Source organism: Rhododendron vialii, chromosome 7a (assembly GCF_030253575.1).
Source record: "Rhododendron vialii isolate Sample 1 chromosome 7a, ASM3025357v1".
Classification (NCBI taxonomy): domain Eukaryota; kingdom Viridiplantae; phylum Streptophyta; class Magnoliopsida; order Ericales; family Ericaceae; genus Rhododendron; species Rhododendron vialii.
This window is the reverse complement of record NC_080563.1, coordinates 30,153,881-30,171,269: the sequence shown is the minus strand read 5'-3', so window position 1 is coordinate 30,171,269 and position 17,389 is coordinate 30,153,881. Positions and strand designations below refer to the sequence as shown.

The 17,389-nt window shown below is 38.7% G+C and overlaps 1 protein-coding gene and 1 long non-coding RNA gene across 4 annotated transcripts in view; one reads left to right on the top strand and one right to left on the bottom strand.

The window, feature by feature from the left end:
- LOC131332220 (uncharacterized) overlaps positions 1-17,389 on the bottom strand; it is a 39,525-nt gene that overhangs the window by 16,107 nt on the left and 6,029 nt on the right. The gene's annotated exons all lie outside the window — the stretch shown is intronic.
- Positions 6,194-16,364, top strand: LOC131332222 (uncharacterized). The gene is made up of 3 exons (XR_009201623.1): positions 6,194-6,503; positions 14,778-14,876; positions 16,081-16,364. It is a non-coding gene; the product is annotated as an uncharacterized LOC131332222 (long non-coding RNA).

The following is a 17,389-nucleotide window of genomic DNA, read 5'->3' as shown; positions in this document are numbered from 1 at the left end:
TTCTCATAGATAGTTCACATAAGACTTTGAAATTTCACGTAGACTCACTACACACTTCACATAGTCCAACCACACAATTCTCATAGCCTCATCACATAGTTATCATAACCCCACCGCAAGCTAAAATACATATTTCTCATAGACAGTTCACATAAGACTTTGACAGTTCACATAGACTCACTACACACTTCACATAGTCCAACCACATAGTTATCAGAGCCCCACCGCATGCTAAAATACATAGTTCTCATAGACAGTTCACATAAAACTTTGAAAGTTCACAAAGAGTACTCACTACACACTTCACATAGTTCAACTACACAGTTCTCATAGCCCCACCCCATAGTTCTCATAGTCCCACCACACACTAAAATACATAATTCACATAAAGTTTTGATAGTTCATATAGACTCACTACACAATTCACATAGCCCAACTACACAGTTCTCATAGTCTCACCACACAACATCCTTATAATATGGAGTACAATTTTTCTGTTGAATAGGAGAAAATCTGTACAAAGAGCTGAAATCTACAACAAAGCCTAGTCTCGAAAATTCTAAAATCAAAATACATGACAATGGGAATGATATATATAATACAATACTATAAGAATGTTGAGAGCCAATATATGAGTGAACAAAGCTTACCCATTTCCTAGGTTAAAGATACCTCACTACTGTACAAAAATCTGAGCTGCCGTGTACTCTTGTCCAGCCTCCTCAATTTTCTCTGTTTTCTTTTTCGGAATTTTCGAAACCCAGGCTTGAAGTTTGTGAAAGGGGGAATAGTGGGAGAAGATGGGTCAGGGACTCAGGGGATCACTTCGAAGATGACGACGAGGTGTTTGGCGGCCACTTCGAAGATGACGATGTGTTCGGCACTGCGACACCGGCAGCGTTGGCGGGAGGGGTTACCGAGGCTGTGCTGGTCCGGGGAGGCGAGAGAGAGGTCCACGAAGACGACGATGGTGAAGAGGGAGTTGAATCGTCGGGGGTAGCGCGAGATCTATTGTAGAGAGAAAAAGAGTAGAGGAAATGATCACACCTTGTCGATTTGGGCAAAAAAGTCAAAATGCAACATAAGAGCATCTCCAGCCTTGACCCATTTTAAGACTCAAATTTAAAAATGGGGCAAAAACCACAAAAATCTCTCTCTAATCTTTGACCCAAACCCTTCCCCATTTTGGGTTTTACCTATTTTTTTGCCCAAATCTGAGACAACTTTTGCCTTAACCTATTTCTCCAACGGCTAGTTAGAGAGAGAGAAAGAGGGAGATGTGTAAAATTTGGGTTTGATGGTTGGAGATGTGTCTACCCAAATTGGGTTTTTACCCAAAATTTGACTCAAATTTGAGGAAAAAAAAAGTGAAGGCTGGAGATGCTCTAACCGAACCTAAATAGGCTCGATAATAATATTTAGGGTTGGAAACAAACCAAACCTATAAAGGAGGACCGGCCTCTAATTTTCTAAAAAAAAAAGGCTCATTCCAATTAAAATCCAGCTGTGGTCCACAGATCCAGTCAAAGCCCAAAAAATGCTCAGTGGCATTTTTGTAAATAAGAGATCTAAATGGTCTTTAATTGAAACCCTTCTTCTCTAACAGTTCACCGTCTCACTCTCACCCAAAACAAAAAAAAAATATTAACGAAGAAAAAACAAGGTGAAGCTGAAATTGAAACCGTTCTGGAACGGACGATCGATTCAAAGTTTCAAACCACCCTTCTTTGTGTTCGAGACTTTCACCAAATGAAGGGCTGAAGGGGGAGCTGCCGAATTGGGATTTTGGGACGGCCTCTGTGTCTGTGTTCGAGAATCGAGCTCGAGGTCATTTTTTTTTCCCGATTGGTGCTTTCAGTTTCAAACTTTCAATAGTAGTCAATAGCCAATAGTTCTCTCTTTGAAGTTTGTAATGTAATATACTAATATTAATCAATACTAATCAACTGATTTGAATTGGGAAGGTTTGAAGCCCGAAGGGCACTGCCAGCTGCCACTCTGTGTTAAAGTAATGAAGTTTGTAATTTAATATTGCTTATGAGAACATTGAGAAGTGAGACTCTCTTTAATTAAGTTCAGTTGATTAGTGATAGTGATATTAGGGCTTTTTTTATTCTCCACTTGATTTGTGTTTAAGATTATTGAAAATTGAAATGCAGGACCAGTACTATATACTACTAGTATAATACACACTGCGGAGTCTAAGAGTCCCATTCGCTTGCGACTTGCGAGGTTTCAAATCGGTAAGTATTCTCTTCTTATGCAGAGCCCTGGCTGGTGGTGCTTAAATTTGTACGTATGTTGTTAAATGCACAGCCCTGTCTGGTGGTGCTTAAATTTGTACATATGTTATTAAATGCAGAGCCTTGGCTGGTGGTGCTTAGATTTGTGCTGATTTAGTTGACATTAGTTGGTGTGCTTAAATTTAAAAATATCTGATTTATCTGATTATCGGTTAGTGCATCATTAATAATAATGTTATAAGCCTCTTTTTTTAATTCTTACTTAGGTGCATCATGCCTGAACGTCAACTATCTGGTCATCAGAAAAGAATAAAGAAGCAAAAGACAGAAGCATTAATAAATTCTCAAAAAGGGGCTATTAAAAAGTTTTTTTCAAGCAACGAAAATGTACAAAGCTCAGTCGAAGAACACGAAAATTTGGTGATTGATGTCGCTGAAAACTTGGTGAATGAAGAAAAATGTGAGGATTTGGGGGGTGAGAAAGCCTATCAATGTGTCAATGAGAGTAGTAATGAAAGTTCGAGGGATGTCAATCCAAATGAAGACTTGAATGTTGAATGCGCTCCTGTGAACACTGATGATCCATGTAATTGGGATAACATGGATCAAAAATTAAGGGACTTATTGGTTGAAAGAGGACCCGTAAGAAGAAATGGTGATGCTACCTTTTCTAAGGATGACAATGAGAAGAGTAAACATTTCTCTTCTGTGCACTATATTCGCCATTTACCCAATGGAGAGAAACATGATAGAAAATGGCTAGTATACTCGAAGCTTGGAATAAAGTATTTTGCTTTTGTTGCAAATTATTCAAGAATGAAGGAAACAAGACTCAATTGGCCAATGTGGATTTCAAGATTGGAAAAATATTGGTGATAGGCTTAAAAGTCATGAAACTAATTGGGAGCACCTCACGTGCATGAACAAATGGATTGAGTTGGAGAGAAGATTTCAGAAGAATCAAACAATTGACAAAAGTGTTCAAGAACAAGTCATTAAAGAGAGGGAACATTGGAGAGGGATATTACTGAGAGAAATTGCTCTTGTGGAAGCACTTGCGCAGAATAATCTACCATTTCATGGAGAAAATGAGAAGATTTACCAAAGGAATAATGGGAATTTTTTATGTTTTATTCAAATGATGGGAAAATTTGATCTAGTAATGCAAGAGCACTTGAGGCGAATTGAAAAGGGTGAGATTCATAACTATTATCTCAGTCACAAAATTCAGAACGAGTTGATACAGATGTTGGCGGCGGAAGTGAAGAGTAAAATTGTTGCAACAATCAAAGACGCTAAATATTATTCAGTTATACTTGATTGTACCCCGGATGTAAGTCATGAAGAACAAATGTCCGTCATATGATGTGTTGATATTTCAACAAGTCCAATAGAGGTGAGGGTGAGTGAGTTCTTTTTAGAATTTTTGAAGGTGGATGACACGACGGGATTGAGACTATTTTGTGCACTTCAAGAAGTATTAGTTAGCCTTCAACTTGATATTGGTGACTTAAGGGGACGAGGTTATGATAATGGCTCTAACATGAAAGGAAAAAATAAGGGTGTGCAAGCAAGGGTACTTGAAGTAAATCCAAAAGCATTCTATACCCCATGTGGTTGCCATAGTCTCAATCTTGTTCTTTGTGATATGGTCAACTCTTGTTCTAAAGCAAAAACATTTTTCGGAGTGTACAACATCTATATGTGTTGTTTTCCTCTTCAGTCCAACGGTGGGCAATTTTAAAAGACAATTTGAAAGATGTGAAGGGTCTCACGCTTAAGACATTGTCACAAACACGTTGAAAAAGTCGCATTGAAAGCATCAAGCCGATAAGATACCATCCCTCAAAACTAAGAGATGCTTTGGTAGACTTGGCGAACGACATGACGACAGAGTCGATAGCACAAAGTGAAGCTAAATCCTTTGTAAAGAACGAACTTGAGAATTTTGAGTTCTTGTTTGCCATGGCTATTTGGTACAAGTTGTTGTTTGCAGTTAACATTGTGAGCAAATTTCTTCAAAGTGAAGACATGTGCATATACCTTGCTATCGAGAAGTTAAAAGGCCTGATTGATTATTTTGAGAACTACAGAAAAGTTAGTTTTGCGGAAGCAATGGTTGATGCTACGGAAATGGCGAATGAAATGGGGATTGAACCTAAGTTTGTTGAAAAGCTCATCATTCAAAGAAAGAAGCAATTTGATGAAGATGTTACGGACGAGGTGACACACTCTGTTGAAGAATCAATGAAATTGAATTACTTCTTGGTAATTGTGGATAAAGCTCTTTCTTCCTTCAAAGATAGGTTCCAACAATTTGAAGTATATGAGAAGAATTTTGGTTTCTTATTTGATTTGGAAAAGGCGAGTTCGAGAGATGAATGCTTGAAAAATCATTGTACCAACCTTGAAGAAGTTTTAAAGCATGGCGAGGTTTCCAATATTGATGGGAGAGATTTGTTTGTGGAGTTGAAATGCTTGAAACAAGTATTGTCAAGAAGAGTGCAGAAACCAATTGAAGTGCTCAATTTTATCAAACTTATGGCGGACTTTTTTCCAAATACATGGAATGCGTATAGAGTGCTTTTGACTATACCGGTTAGTGTTGCCTCGGGAGAAAGAAGTTTTTCAAAATTGAAATTGATCAAAAATTACCTTCGATCAACCATGTCACAATAAAGACTAAATGTGTTAGCCATGTTATCAATTGAAAATGACTTGGTGAAAGAGGTGGATTATACAAATTTTATTAATAGTTTTGCTTCTAGAAATGCAAGACGAGTAATATTCAAGTGGCACTCATGCGTTCTTGAGATAATATGTATTTACCTATTTGGAGACTTTTTATTTTGTGTTCGTATATAATGATTAGTAGAACTTTATATTGGTTTGGCTTTCTTGTATTGTGATTGTTGCTATAAAAATTGTTAAGTATTAACTCTTTAAGGGCACACTTTTTTTTATTGGCCTTGGGCACCTAAAACCCTTGGGCCGGCCCTACGCCTAGGCCGACTTCTAGAACACTAATCTTTTCATATCAACCATTCAACCGTAATGGATTCATTAGGTTGCTATATGAAGTCTAATAACAGGTGCATGGGCTTTGGTTAGAACCAACAATACACAAAAATTGAATAAACATTTTATATTTTCCCTATCTTTGGTTTATTCTCGAAATATAGACTTCTTCTATGTGAATACTAGGATTTCCATGTACCAGGCTTATGAACTTGTGGCACAGCCCCATCAAGGAGAGGAAAAACACCAATCTTTCTCCCAAATCCCAATAGTACACTACTATCTTTCTAGTTCCTAGTTATTACCTTGTTTGTATATTTTGACGCCTCTTCTTTTACTCAATGTGGTCCTTAATTCAAATGAGTGAATCAAACTATGGTAGGAGATGATGATCTGAACATGCAAGATGACAAAGAGAGCAGCGAAGTTAGCCCTCATACATCAGAGGACCACCATAACCACCAGAATCCATCTACTGAGGGAGAGGAGGAAGAAATTGAGCGGAGGGAAGACAATGCAACTGTTGTCCCTGAGAGCATACCTATGTTAGAAATTGACAGCAAGGAATAGAGCACACAGAAAATGGTAATGGACGAGAGCAATGTTATTCAAATTGAATGGGACTTGAAACCCGATGATGATTCTGACAATGAGAATGCTGGTATTGACTATGTTGAGTCTGTGAAAGAATCACGTGGAGTTAGTGGGAGCTCTAACAGCAGTGGTAGCAACAAGAGTTCGGATGAAAAATCTCATTATATTGAGAAGAATGGGGAGGTAAAGGAGTCAGGGGAGCCAAAAGTGTATGATCCTAAACTGACCGCGAGAGATGACTTTCTTGAACTTAATCAAGCTGGTGATGGTTTTCCAGTAATCAATGACTTGGCTGTGAAAGAGCCAAAAGTAGACGCTTGTGATCCTCGTATTCAAGCCAGTTGATCTTGCTGGATTACCTCAAGTTAAAGATGGTGCTTTGAATGTTACCGAGGCTTATAATTGGTTGTCCCTGTTGACGAAAGGGAACATGTATATGAAGAGGGGGTTAATGTAAATGAATTGCTAGCGGAGAATGCTATGAGTTATAACCAGTTTCAATCGGGGTTGAAGGGAAATGGAAAAAATGAGGGTTCAGGGATTTCACCTGTTTTGATGGATATGGGATCACAACTTAATAAGGAAAAGGTGGACTCTACAGCAGAACATACAAAGGATTCTGTTATGTCTGAATGTTGTGATAGCCAGGTTATGCCTATTTCATCTTGTTGCTTAACTTGGGTTGCCATTTATTTGCTTTGAGTAAGCACTCATGTAGAGACCCGTATTTTCGAAAAATCGTTTAAAGGTTTATTAATGTTACACTGTCGAGTAAATGTGAAATTTGTTGAATTTATTTGATTTGGGGTCAATGTGATAGGATTAAAAGTGGAGGGAGTGCAAGTGTGGTTGGTGTGTGTCCTAGTATATCTGTGTGTGTGTGAGGGTGCAGGTGATCAAAATCCCCAACCCTCTCTCTCTCTCCTCCCGATCTCTCTCTCTCAGCTCCTCTCGTTCTCTCTCTCTCTCTCAAACTCTCACACTCTAACACCCCAAAATACCTCGAAGTCACCTCAATCCGTCGCAAAGTTCTCGCATTCAAGTGTTCTAGAGCTTGGAAATTCGTGGGTTTGAGCTCGGAGAGGAGTATTCAGATGATTCGGAGTTTTCGGAGCTAGGGCTTGCTTGGTTGGGCTTGGATTTCGTTCTTCGATTTCGAGGTAGGGATTTCTCACAACTATTATATGTTTATGTGTTGATTTGGTGTTTTAATCGCACCCTAGATCATTGGTTTTGTTGTTGGAATTGTTCTGGTGAAATCTGAAAATCGTGCACTGAAAACCCAAGTCCTACCGGTAGGAGTTTTGGCCCTACCGGTAGAAACGCTGTCCAGTAGAGTCATTTTCGTGAAATTGTGGTCTCCTACCGGTAGGAAAATGTGTCCTACCGGTAGGAAATGAAAAATTCAGCATTTTGGCAAAACTTCGAACGGGCATAACTTTTTCATCCAAACTCCGTTTTGGGCAAATTTTATATCGAAATTCATGTACCGGAAATTTACTTTCCTATGGTGGTGGTCTCGTCTCCTAATTCTTAACCAATAAGATTTGGTAGCCAAAATAAGATGGATATGTTCGTATATGTTGCAAAATCCTTTTCCTTAGAATCGTTTGGGTGAGGCACGGGTGTTCTTAGGTTCTCCTGAGTACTAGTTGAATGAGTTGACGAGGCTAATGGTATGTTTAACGCTTGGTAGTGGTCATTGGGTTCCGTATGAGTCGCTTGACACCGAAACGAGGGTTTAGAGGATATAAGGAATATAGGTGGGTGAAGGTTATATGTGTTGACATACGATGTGAAAAACGAACACGTAGAACACTCTTTTGAGTTAAACAACGCTAGGCGTGGACACGTGAGACATTTCTTTGTGTTTGATATGTGGTATACCTCTTGCGTAACTTATATGATTTTGCGAGTTGCAAGATGAAAATCTATGAATCGTTGTGAGAGAATATCTTTTGATATGTGAGTGCTTGTATGGTGATGAGAAACTAATAACGTGATGATCGCGATTTGATTGAGATGAAGTTGTCCGTACCACATCTTTGTGAGTAAGTCTTTGTTGTGAATTCATTATATGTGATTGAGATGAATGGTTGAGTTGTGAGGTGTGTTGGGGGAATTGTGGTACGGTGACTTATACTACGTGATGTGATTTAGTTCCTTTAGTGAGGAAGGTATTTGTAAGGAGTAGCGGGGCTCCATAAACAGCCCGGAAAGAGCACTGGCTTATGACGTGTGATGTGGGATTGCAAGAGTGATGTATGTGAGTAAACGTAAGGGTTTGTTTGATGAATGTATGAGAGAAATGATTGATTGTCGAAACAACACTATAGAGTCATGTATCAACAGGTTCTTTTCTTTAAACGTGTGACGTTATGACTAAAGTGAAGTCGAAGAGCGGATAGAGTATTCGGAATAGGGTGTTGTGGTTAGCCTATAGTCTTGATGGATAGTCACGGTACTTCATTTATGTCGTCGATATTGGGACAATTACTAATCATGTTTTGTTTCTACTTTGAGATACCTTACCTTGTCTCCGTTATTCATTCTACCCGTCATCCCATTTGCATATAATGGTTGTGTAGATTTCTCTGCTGGGCTAGTGTAGCTCAACCTATCATTTTTCAGGTATGAACCCGGAGCAGTAACATAGAGCGAAGTGCATGCATTCAAGTGATATTCTCGAAAGAGGTGGTAAAAGAGACCTATGGACATTTTGATAAAATGCATTTTGGGAATGTAATGGAACCTAAATTTTATTTTTATTTTTTATTTTATGATGTAATATATTCAAACTCTTGGAGTTGGATCTGTAATTTAATGATTAGGACTTGGTGAACTCTTTTGGGGTATTATGTAAGATAATGTGAGGGGTTTTATTTATGAAAAGTTATCTTTATTTATGTTGAAAATCGAGGGCGTGACAGGGGTTTTATTTATGAAAAGCTATCTTTATTTATGTTGAAAATTGAGGGCGTGACAACTTGGTATCAGAGCATAAGTTTAGAATACCTTGAGACCGTGGGGAGACTTTGAGTCTCATGGGTTCAAAAAAAAAAATATTATTGCATTGTGGCATGACTTATGTGCTATTGAGTGATTGATATGTATCCAACTATGTGGCATTGCATTTATGTTACCGTATAATGGCGTAGAGTTGTTAGATGGGATTGGTGGAGTTGGAGATTCGCAGTGTATTCCTTTGTTGATGATCTTTTCATTGTTTCTTTGTAGTGAGATGCCTCCAAGACCTGAGAATAGGCGGGGTAGGATTGGGAATCCGAGAATGGGGGCAGGACAGAATCAGCTTGCTAGGGATATTGTAGCGGCACTTGCGGCAGCTAATCTTTTGCAACCACCTCCTAGGGATAACGCGGACAGTCGGGCCATAGTAGCCATGAGAGAGTTTAGCCGTAGAAATCCACCTCAGTTTGATGGGGAGAGTAGCGACCTCCTTGTGGCCGACCATTGGCTTTCACAAATTCGTAAGAACTTCAATGCCCTTAAGATTACGGAGGACGACCTACGGGTGAGTATAGTAGCTTGTCAACTTACCGGTGAGGCGAACGAGTGGTGGGAATCTGTTTTAGGTGTAAGGAGAGACGCTAGGAGGGCGGCTGGAGTTGCAAATTAGGAAATTGAGCCGGTTGAGGAAAGTTTGACTTGGGCTGAATTTGAGACACTTTTTGAAAACAAATATTTTCCAGAGTCGTATCGCGAACAGCTTAGAAACCAATTCGAAAGGTTAGATCAAGGTGACATGACCGTTTCAGAATATGCCACTAGGTTCCAAACCTTGTCCCGTTTTGCGCCAGAGTTAGTTGCAACCGATGGTAGGAAATGTAGGCGTTTTGAGAAAGGGTTATGTCTGTCTATCAATAAGTTTGTGGTAGGTCAACGAATTGAAAGGTTTTCTGACATTATCGAGTGTGCTAGAAGTATTGAGTATACTGAGGAAATACCAGAGGAGGCGAAAGTGCGGGAGTCGAGGAAACAAACCATTAGCAAGAACATATCTATAGAAACATCTGGGAGCCAAGGCAGGAAGAGACAAAGAGATCAATTTTGGTCCACCTCGAGCCAGCATAGTTCAGAACCACCTAATCTTTCCAGAACGTCAGGAGTTCCTTCGGGATCAACAATTGTGTGTTATCGGTGCCGCCAGTCGGGCCATCGTGCAGTAGGCTGTCCTCAGGAGAAGGAATATCATGGTCAGAGACCACCTCGGGTTTGCTATCGATGTCGTCATCCGGGGCACTTAGCGGTAGATTGTCCACAATCGACAAGCAGAGGGAGCGTACAAAGACCCACGGGGTCGGGTCATGCGTCTCATACCGCGTTGCAAGGTAACGTGAATTTATATGTTATGTTGAGATTACTTATGCGTATACAAAGTGCTTAATTGCCAAATGATTGTTATTATGAAGTGTATGGTCTATTCTAGTGTTGGATAGCATTGCAGAGTTGTCTCTATGAACTTGTCTGATAAAATCTAAGTGTTGTGACAACTAGACTAATGGGATGAAAATACTCAAGATTGATAAAATGAATAGAAATCGTGCAAGGTCTTGTGGGATTGAAATGAACTAAATTACTATTGGGCTTCTTAGAGCCACGAGTTATGAAGTTTGGGCACTATGTGAGCCCGTGGTTGTGTAGGGTACTGTGTGAACTCGTGGTGAGATAGGGCACTGTGTGAGTCCGTGGTTGTATTGGGTACCGTGTGAGCCCGTGATGGCATTGGGCACTGTGTGAGCCTGTGGTATTTTGGGCACTATGTGAGCCTGTTGTCATATAGGGCACTGTGTGAGCCCGTAGTGTGCTGGGTACTATGTGAGCCCGTACTATATTGGGCACTGTGTGAGCCTGTGGTATTTTGGGCACTATGTGAGCCCGTAGTGTGCTGGGTACTATGTGAGCCCGTACTATATTGGGTACTGTGTGAACCCATTGTATTGGGCACTATGTGAGCCTGTGGTTGTATTGGGTACTGTGTGAGCCCGTTGATGCGTAGATGTGTTCGATGATGTGTAAACCATTAATTCGTACGGTGAGTTTGCAACTGGTTAGTCTATTATGGTAATTGTGTATGAAATTGGTTGCTGTTTAGTTTTAATCTACATGCTTAACTTGTAATGTAATCTTAGCTTGTGGAATTTGCTTTTGGAACACGATATTGGATAGATGATGATGTGCGTATAGGTACTTGCTACGTGTTAAATAGATGATCGATAGGAAGTGTTTGAATGGGGTGACCCAAATCTCGTAGTTAGATGTAACATTATGTGATGATTGAAATCTCTAATCTTAACTTCTTATTTTGTTATACCTTATGATTTGATGATTTCTTTGCATGCCTTTTACTTTATAGATTATGGTCTTATTCAGATTTTTAATAGTCTAATTAATCCTTCGTGAGATATTGAATAAGTAAGACTACATGAATGTTGTAGATATATGCCGAACATGAATTGAATTCTTTACTTGGAGCGCCGCGTAAATATAGTGAAATGTGTGGAGTGGTGGGTCTTGGTTTAGAATGTTGTTACACTTACGGATGTACATATTTTGAACTCAAAAATTTTCTGAAAGGGATAATGCTTGGTGAAAGTTGAATCTTTGCATAGTTCATTTTCAAAAATGATAACGGTATAGACTCGGAGTCGGCTACATCATAGTCCATTTCCATGTTGACAAAATTGTCATTATTTTCAAATGACCAAGTGAGCTGTTCGTAATTAATTGTTGATAATGTCGTTCCGAAATGAACATTTCCTTTCAAATTCTATAGAATTTTGTCACACATGGGCATGTTTCAATGGTTTGGCAACTACTTGAACAAGAGTTTTCAAGGAGGGGGCAAAATTTTCATCAAAACTAACACTTCACCATGGCTTTGGAAAATATAAGTTGGAAATTCATGATCATTGTTTAGTTTAGACTTCATCGTGTTGGACACTTTAACAACTACTCGGCATTTGTCTTTTGAGGAAATTTGTCTTGAACTAGTATTAAGAACTATTAGAGTTCTACTTGTGTGAGTCTTAATAATTTGAGTAAGTCGGGGAGTAAAGAAATGAGGTGAAAAGGAGAAATGTATGAAAGTTGATTTCCCTGTAAGCGTGCGCGAAGAATCTAGTAAATCTTGGGATGGATGAGTTAATCTTAGAACGTTTCGATTATGTATTGCTTGACAAGGTTGTTGAATTACAACGTTATGAAATTCTCTTTTGTGTTTGGACGCGGTCCATGGAACCAGAATTGGTTAGTCGGAAGTAATGAGAATGGATATGGTTTGTGAGACTGGAATTAGTTGGTAACATGACTATGATTTGTATGAATACGACAACTTCGTGATTTGACGTGTATGAACATCGGAACTTGGCAATTGTTTAGTAAGGAGCTAAGCTAGTTAGTTGTGGCATTATAGAGTTTTCTACTTTTCTTGCATTTTGGACACGGAAGTGGCGGATACGAAGCGTTATGTGATGAACACGGCCCTTAGGACAAGAAATCCATTGATGGTGTGCTTTCATCTATTCTATGCAAATTTCGGGACGAAATTTCTTTAAGGAGAGTAGGATGTAGAGACCCGTATTTTCGAAAAATCGTTTAAAGGTTTATTAATGTTACACTGTCGAGTAAATGTGAAATTTGTTGAATTTATTTGATTTGGGGTCAATGTGATAGGATTAAAAGTGGAGGGAGTGCAAGTGTGGTTGGTGTGTGTCCTAGTATATCTGTGTGTGTGTGAGGGTGCAGGTGATCAAAATCCCCAACCCTCTCTCTCTCTCCTCCCGATCTCTCTCTCTCAGCTCCTCTCGTTCTCTCTCTCTCTCAAACTCTCACACTCTAACACCCCAAAATACCTCGAAGTCACCTCAATCCGCCGCAAAGTTCTCGCATTCAAGTGTTCTAGAGCTTGGAAATTCGTGGGTTTGAGCTCGGAGAGGAGTATTCAGATGATTCGGAGTTTTCGGAGCTAGGGCTTGCTTGGTTGGGCTTGGATTTCGTTCTTCGATTTCGAGGTAGGGATTTCTCACAACTATTATATGTTTATGTGTTGATTTGGTGTTTTAATCGCACCCTAGATCATTGGTTTTGTTGTTGGAATTGTTCTGGTGAAATCTGAAAATCGTGCACTGAAAACCCAAGTCCTACCGGTAGGAGTTTTGGCCCTACCGGTAGAAACGCTGTCCAATAGAGTCATTTTCGTGAAATTGTGGTCTCCTACCGGTAGGAAAATGTGTCCTACCGGTAGGAAATGAAAAATTCAGCATTTTGGCAAAACTTCGAACGGGCATAACTTTTTCATCCAAACTCCGTTTTGGGCAAATTTTATATCGAAATTCATGTACCGGAAATTTACTTTCCTATGGTGGTGGTCTCGTCTCCTAATTCTTAACCAATAAGATTTGGTAGCCAAAATAAGATGGATATGTTCGTATATGTTGCAAAATCCTTTTCCTTAGAATCGTTTGGGTGAGGCACGGGTGTTCTTAGGTTCTCCTGAGTACTAGTTGAATGAGTTGACGAGGCTAGTGGTATGTTTAACGCTTGGTAGTGGTCATTGGGTTCCGTATGAGTCGCTTGACACCGAAACGAGGGTTTAGAGGATATAAGGAATATAGGTGGGTGAAGGTTATATGTGTTGACATACGATGTGAAAAACGAACACGTAGAACACTCTTTTGAGTTAAACAACGCTAGGCGTGGACACGTGAGACATTTCTTTGTGTTTGATATGTGGTATACCTCTTGCGTAACTTATATGATTTTGCGAGTTGCAAGATGAAAATCTATGAATCGTTGTGAGAGAATATCTTTTGATATGTGAGTGCTTGTATGGTGATGAGAAACTAATAACGTGATGATCGCGATTTGATTGAGATGAAGTTGTCCGTACCACATCTTTGTGAGTAAGTCTTTGTTGTGAATTCATTATATGTGATTGAGATGAATGGTTGAGTTGTGAGGTGTGTTGGGGGAATTGTGGTACGGTGACTTATACTACGTGATGTGATTTAGTTCCTTTAGTGAGGAAGGTATTTGTAAGGAGTAGCAGGGCTCCATAAACAGCCCGGAAAGAGCAATGGCTTATGACGTGTGATGTGGGATTGCAAGAGTGATGTATGTGAGTAAACGTAAGGGTTTGTTTGATGAATGTATGAGAGAAATGATTGATTGTCGAAACAACACTATAGAGTCATGTATCAACAGGTTCTTTTCTTTAAACGTGTGACGTTATGACTAAAGTGAAGTCGAAGAGCGGATAGAGTATTCGGAATAGGGTGTTGTGGTTAGCCTATAGTCTTGATGGATAGTCACGGTACTTCATTTATGTCGTCGATATTGGGACAATCACTAATCATGTTTTGTTTCTACTTTGAGATACCTTACCTTGTCTCCGTTATTCATTCTACCCGTCATCCCATTTGCATATAATGGTTGTGTAGATTTCTCTGCTGGGCTAGTGTAGCTCAACCTATCATTTTTCAGGTATGAACCCGGAGCAGTAACATAGAGCGAAGTGCATGCATTCAAGTGATATTCTCGAAAGAGGTGGTAAAAGAGACCTATGGACATTTTGATAAAATGCATTTTGGGAATGTAATGGAACCTAAATTTTATTTTTATTTTTTATTTTATGATGTAATATATTCAAACTCTTGGAGTTGGATCTGTAATTTAATGATTAGGACTTGGTGAACTCTTTTGGGGTATTATGTAAGATAATGTGAGGGGTTTTATTTATGAAAAGTTATCTTTATTTATGTTGAAAATCGAGGGCGTGACAGGGGTTTTATTTATGAAAAGCTATCTTTATTTATGTTGAAAATTGAGGGCGTGACAACTCAACAAAAGAATAGAATTGCCGCTAGTTGTTTCCGAAACAGTTGTGGTGGAATTTATTTGTAGCCTTTGGTAGCTTCAACTCCACGATCTGTGCAAACAACTTCCTGGATGAGTTGCTGCAGACTATTTGAGGTGTTTACAGGCTCCAATAGATAATTTCAGGTGGGGAAGCTATTACAATTCCAAACTCAATATGCATCTATATCCGTAACTGGAATGAGTTATGCTAATGTTTAATATATGATTACCACTATTGATTTTCTTTTCTTCTTATTACTTGCCATCTGCTCAAATTCTGTTCAACACTTCTCTTAAATTGTTTGTTTACACGCGTAATATTGTGATTGTGTTGGAGTTCTGTATTTATGAAAAGTGATGGTAAGAGGTTTACTTGGCTGCCACTTACTCGGGGAAAACAGTTGTTATGAGCACACTCGGTAGCTAAGGTAGTTATTTAACTCGTGATGATTTTTACTTGACAAATAAACGGGTAATAAGGCTTTGTTGCAAAATATTAAGTCACTCATTCTTCTTCTATTTGCATGTCACCTTTTCTTTTCCTTTCATTTCTCGCCTTTTCTCCATAAAATGACAAATACTACTCAGAACAAGGGGAGAAGGAATTTTTGAGTGTTTTTTTTGTTCAATGTAGTTGAAAAAAGCAAGATTTTTTTTTTTTTTTTGCATAGCATCGCTGTTGGTAGAGCAAGTTGACAGAAAAACTAGATGCTTTTGACAATTTCTTGTTTTGTGAGTTGTGTCTATTTTGCAGAACTACGATATTCAGTTTTTATTGAAAAATTCTGAAGTAGCCGTAGTGGTATTGATCAATGATCATGCATCTGCCGTTCATGGTAAATACAATTTGTCAGCTTATCCATTGTCTTTCGAAGCATAGTTTCGTCGCACAAGTTTAATGTGTGTACTGCCACGTGTTTCTTCTTCCAAATCATTTGGCTATTTGTTTGTTTTATGATCACATGACTATTACTTCTCATCCATAAAAATCAATGCTGACAAATGGAAAATTCTAAGTGCATCCATCTCGTCGGTAAAAAATCGTTCCCCAAGAATAGTTTTTCATCGGCTTCCTTAAAATAATGAATGAAGTGGACTCCATGACTATGTGGCCCTAGGCTGTATGGCACTAACCTAATACCAAAATTCATTTCACATTATACGCCTTTCGACGAGCTCCTCTCTTCTCCCCCTCCTTTTTCCTAAATGACGTATGAACTGGAAAACCAGTTTGTTAGAAGTTGCAAAGCTATTCTTCCAGTATAATCTTTGCACTACTTTGCTTGCTTTCTAGAATTATAGATCTTCTGAACCAGGCATGACATCCTATTTGGTTTCCTTGATGCAGAAGCATTGCATGAAGGAGCGGAAGGGGACCGGTGAAGCTAGTGGAACTTCAGGTTATGTTGAGATCTGCAATTTGTACTGTAGATGGAAAGAAAAAATGCGATATCTCTTCGCACAATGACAAGACGTTCCCTTGACATTTTCTTTTCTCTCAACAAATGTCTCCGGAAATCCTCGATCTACACAACCTTGAGGACTTGGGTAATGGAAAGATGTAGACCCATCTTGAGTACTTTTCCGTGATGAATAACGCGCAAAAGTTCATCATGTACAACCAATTCGATGTTAAACCGAATGCTATCTATTTGTAATTTTGGAATGCAAATGAAAAGTTTTGATCATTTTGCATACTGCTTTCGAGTTGATTTTTCTGGTGCTAGTTTTCATTTTGCTTGTGTTATATTCTTTGTTGTAGTAATAAGATGGTTAAAAGTTACAATCTCCCAACTCACATAATGCACAGTTTACGGTTTCTATCCATTTGCTTAATAACCGCATTGAGCTAGTTCATCCTCGTTCATTCCCTTTTGATCAGAGTAACCTGACACGCATTTGTGAGGCATATTATAGGCCTTCCTTCAATGATTGAAACCGTAAAATTTCGTTTAAAAAATTTAGCTCAATTGAATATGAGTAAGTAATTGATCAAAAATTTCAATTATGCTCTATTTAGTTCTTAGACCCAGTAATTGAATATTTGGATCAGATCATCACCATATCTGTTTTTGCGTGATCTCCAAACAAATCATTTCTTACGAACTGATCGATTCTAATCCTTTACTCGCAATATATTTCACTTAAAAAAAAAGGAATCCAATTATGCAACTTATTTGAAAAATGATTCAGATATAACCAACAAATCAAGAAGTGCTCCAGCGACTTAGAAGAAAAGCTTCCAATCAATGTCTTATTTATTACACTCAGCGATGGAGCCAGGGAGGGGCCAGTAAAAGTGGTCGCGCCCCTGCAAAAAGAAAAAGAAACACTACTATTATATATAAAAAAAAATCCTATAAAAGTATATAGGCTCGCCTCTGTGTAGAATTTTGAAAAAAAAAAAAAAAATTGTAACCTTTGAACTACGAGGATACCAACACTAATTACTAAAGACTAAGGGGTAAAATATAACAAAAAATAAAACTATAGGGTTAATATTGTGAATATTCAAATAATAAACTTCTACCTTTCGTCAGATGGGTTTAGTGTTTTACAATTTTATTTCTTTTGCCCTAAAATCTTAATGACACACCAAATCCCCTCTCTCTATCTTGGCACAAACATCCCCAATTGATAAGATTTCAAAGGCAATT